Genomic DNA, 4,696 nt, shown 5'->3' with positions numbered 1-4,696 from the left:
AATATAGTTCCCTGTGCTATACAGTAGGAGCTTGAGGTTTATCTATTTTATACACAGTAGTGTGTATCTGCTAATCTCAAACTCCTAATTTATCCCTCCCCCACCCCCTTTCCTGTTTGGTAATCATAAGTTTGTTTTCTAAGTCTGTAAGTCTGTTTTGTAAATAAATTCATTTATATCTTATTTCAGATTCCATGTGTAAGTGATATCATATAATATTTGTCTTTTTCTTTCTGTTTTACTTCTCCGAGCATGACAATCTCTAGGTCCATCTCGACGATGTTCTTCAACTTGCAATTGAGATGATAATGTTATTCAGGAAGCTGCTATTCATTCATATTGAGTGAGATATGGTATGTAAACCACACAGCACCACGTCTGGCACGTGGGCTTGGTGCTTTGTTCTAGCCAACCATGTCACTTATTGATACCACTAAGGCTACTGCAAGAGGAGGAAGCATTATAATGAAATTGGTCATGCTTGTCAGCTTTGAATACTACTCCTGTTATGACCCTGCTTTCCATTAGTGGAATTCATTTTATATCTGTTAAGAATGAATTTAGTTCTATATGAAACACAATAAAACCCCGGTTGCCAAACATGTCTTCTCCATGCCTGACTTAACTAAATCTCACCCATCCATCAAAGCTCATTCTGAATGCCACCTCCTCCATTACATCTTTCCTGATCCCTCCAAATGTTTTCATTCTCTCTTGAACATCTTAAAAACTTTGGCTGTTACTCCTTCAAGGAAACTTACCCTGCTCTGCCCGTCATGTTACTGTCTCTTTGCCTGATTCCCAGTTAGATTTCAAGTCCCTTGAAAGCCAGGATCTGTCTAATCTTTACATTTGCTACAGGCTAAGCAGGGCTTCCCACCCAGGTGGCACTAGTGGGAAGAACCCTTCTGCCAGTGCAAGAGACTTAAAGAGATGTGAGGTTTGATCCCTAGGTCAGGAAGATCCCCTGGAGAAAGGCATGCAACCCATTCCAGTATTCTTGCCTGGAACATTCCATGGTCAGAGGAGCCTAGTGGGCTATGGTCCATAGGGTCACAAAGAGTCAGACAAAACTTAAGTGACTTAGCACACACACAAGCTAAGCACAGGGCATTGGACTTAGAAGTCCAATAAAAATGTGTTGAATTGCAGTGAATCACAACCCACCCTGGCTACCAGGCCTTGGGCCAGCTTCAGAGTGCAGAACACAATGGCTTCTTGTATTCGCTGCTGCGCACACCCACCAGCATACACTAAACACCTGGAAACTTGGGGCTACTTAGTTGCTTGGCAAATACTCTTCCTCCCAGGGTGTCTTCCCTTTTGAAGAGGCGGCTCTGACAGCTGGCCTACTGCTGGTTAGAAGGGGGACTCCCTGGAATGGTCCATCAATGCAGCAAATGGCCAAATTCACAGTGCCAGGAACTAAGAAAAGAGAAGGATCCAAGTAAGAGAGCCTTGGTGCCAAGAATGCACTCTCAGATTGATCACTAAGAGGGAAGCTGGGAGCACTGCAATGCAGCAAACAATGTTGAATTTCCACCAAAGCCTCTTCTCTCTTCTGCCCCCTTTTCTTTCTCCATCCTCCCATTTCCCTCTCCTGTACCCCATCTTCCATTGTCACTTGGTCTTGAGGAGCTTAGAGTTCAACCCAAACTATGAGGAAGAAGCCTCTGCTCCAGTGAGGTCAGGGCCATCTCCCACTTCCTCTCTGGGATGCTCTCCCAAGACGCTGTGGCAGCGATGCTCCTGCTCTTTATTAAATACAAATTGCACTGAGCAGCTTCCAGGAACTTGAGTGGAAAGTTGATTCCCCCCAAACCCTCAAGGCATTTCCCAGATCCTGAAAGGATTATTTATTATTATTATTTACAGACCTACATCATTGTTTCGAAGTTTCCTTAAAGGAACAGCATAGAATAAGCATGCAGCCTCAGAATGCATCCTTAGATTCTGACATAATCTATCAGATTCTGGTCAGCCGTCAGGGCAGAAGGGAACAGGCTTCTCCCTGAAGTTCAGAAAAGGTTGGCAGATTTGCAAAGATAAATACAGGACACCAAATTCAATTTGAATTTCAGATAAATGATGAATACTGTTTTAGTATAAGTATGTCCCCAATATTGCATGGGACATACTTGTACTAAAACAATATTTGTTGTTTATCTGTAATTCAAGTTGAACTGATTATCCTGTATTTTATCAGGCAACCCTAAGCCCAGGGAGAGTCAAGACCATAAAGAGATTTTCCCCAACAAAAGCTTCTTTTAAAGCCCTGGCTGAATGGCTTTGGACGACATTTCAATTCAGGCCCCTGCATTTTCCCTGGAGTGTGAGCTCCATGTCATAGAAAAACAATTAGGAGAATGAACATTCAGCGAACATTCCGCCCCTTCCTTGCCCTCAGCAGCCTGTGGCAGACTGCTCCCCCTCAAGCAGCTGGGGAGGAAAAAGCTCTCTTTTAAGATGGCTTTCCCATCCCCTTTTACAGATTGGATTGTTTCTGAGACGGGCTGGAGAGCTGCTTTTGCTAATTGCTTGCAGACTGTGATCCAACCCGGCTTGCCAACTGTGGAGGCAGTATGGAGGGGCTAAGAGGTACAGAGGAAGGAGGCTGGCGTCAGGAGGACTGGGTTTGGGATTCCGGCTCTGCCACTTCCTGCCTGTGACACATTGGGCGAGTTGCTTCACCTCTCTGCGCCCTGGTCGCCACATTCATCAAATGAAGGAATTCACAGGGTTGAGGGGACGGTGACATGAGACTGAAGCATGTCCAGTGCTTGTCACAGTGCCTGACACGTAGTAGGTGCTCCTTTACTATTAAGGAGCTATTGTTATTATTGTATCTCTTTGGTAAAACACATGACAGAAATCCAATCTACTCAAGCCTGAGATTTGGAAATGTCAGAACGCAGATTCTAGAAGGCCGTTAAGCCCTATACACCCAGAAAGGGTGACTCACTTGAAGCCTGGCTCCATTGCTCCCCAGTCCCTGCACCATTCAGTCTGGGAGACTGAACCCCTCTGAAGTCAATAATTAGAACACCATTGGACGTGAATTGTTGTTGTTGTTCAGTCACCAAGTCGTGTCAGAGTCTTTGTGATCCCATGGACTATAGCATGCCAGGCTTCCCTATTCTTCACTATCTCCCAGAGTTTGCTCAAACTCACATCCATTATGTCAGCGATGCCATTCAACCATCTCATCCTCTGTCATCCCCTTCTCCTCCTGCCCTCAATTTTCCCACATCAAGGTCTTTTCCAGTGACTCACTTCTTTGCATCAGGTGACCAAAGTATTGGAGCTTCAGCTTTAGCATCAGTCCTTCCAATGAATATTCAGAGTTGGTTTCCTTTAGGATCATCTTGCAGTCCAGGGGACTCTCAAAAGTCTTCTCCAGCACCACAGTTTGAAACCATCAATTCTTCAGAGCTCAGCCTTCTTTATGGTCCAACTCTCACATCCATACACAACTACTGGAAAAACCATAGCTTTGACTATACAGGCAAAGTGATGTCCTTGCTTTTGAATACGCTGTCTAGGTTTGTCATAGTTTTCCTTCCAAGGAGCAGGCATCTTTTAATTTCATGGCTGCAGTCACCATCTGCAGTGATTGTGGAGTCCCAAAAAATTAAGTCTGTCACTGCTTCCACTTTTTCCCCTTCTATTTGCCATGAAGCAAAGGGACCAAATGCCATGATCTTAGTTTCTTGAATGTTGAGTTTTAAGCCAGCTTTTTCACTCTCCTCTTTCACCCTCATCAAGAGGCTCTTTTGTTCCTTTACACCTTCTGACGTTACAGTGGTGTCATCTCCATATCAGAAGTCATTGATATTTCTCCCAAGAATCTTGATTCCTGCTTTTGATTTCCCAGCCCAGCGTTTCACATGATGTACTCTACATATAAGCTAAATAAGCAGGGTGACAATATACAGCCTTGATGTATTCCTTTCCCAATTGTTCCATGTCCAGTTCTAACTGTTTCTTCTTGACCTGTATACATGTTTCTCAGGAGACAGGTAAGATGGTCTGGTATTCCCATCTCTTTAGGAATTTTCCACAGCTTGTTGTAATCCCCATAATCCAAGGCTTTAGTGTAGTCAATGAAGTAGAAATAGATGTTTTTATGGAATTCCCTTGTTTTCTCTATGATCCAGTGAATGTTGACAATTTGATCCTCATTTCTTCTGCCTTTTTAAAAACCCAGCTTGTACATCTGGAAGTTCTCAGTTCATGTACTGCTAAAGCCTAGCTTGAAGGACTTTGAGTGTTAACTTGCTAGCATATGAAATGAGCACAGTTATACAGTAGTTTGAACATTCTTTGGCATTGCCCTTTTTGAAACTGGAATGAAAATTGACATTTCCCAGTCCTGTGGCCACTGCTGGTTTTCCAAATTTGCTGGCATATTGACTCCAGCACTTTAACAGCATCATCTTTTAGGATTTGAAATAGCTCAGCTGGAATGACATCACCTTCACTAACTTTGTTTGTAGAAATGCTTCATGAGGCCCACTGACTTCACACTCCAGGATGTCTGGCTCTAGGTGAGTGACCACACCATTAGGAATTAGGATGTGAACTAGGTCACCACAAAAATGTATTGGGAGTCAGATGTCTACTTGAAGCAGTGGAAATAAGAGAGACGTGAAGAGAGGTGGAAGGAGAAGAGGGAGGAAGAAGAAGGCAGGGAGAG

This window comes from Cervus elaphus, chromosome 15, assembly GCF_910594005.1.
Source record: "Cervus elaphus chromosome 15, mCerEla1.1, whole genome shotgun sequence".
NCBI classification, from domain to species: domain Eukaryota; kingdom Metazoa; phylum Chordata; class Mammalia; order Artiodactyla; family Cervidae; genus Cervus; species Cervus elaphus.
This window is presented reverse-complemented; position numbering follows the sequence as displayed.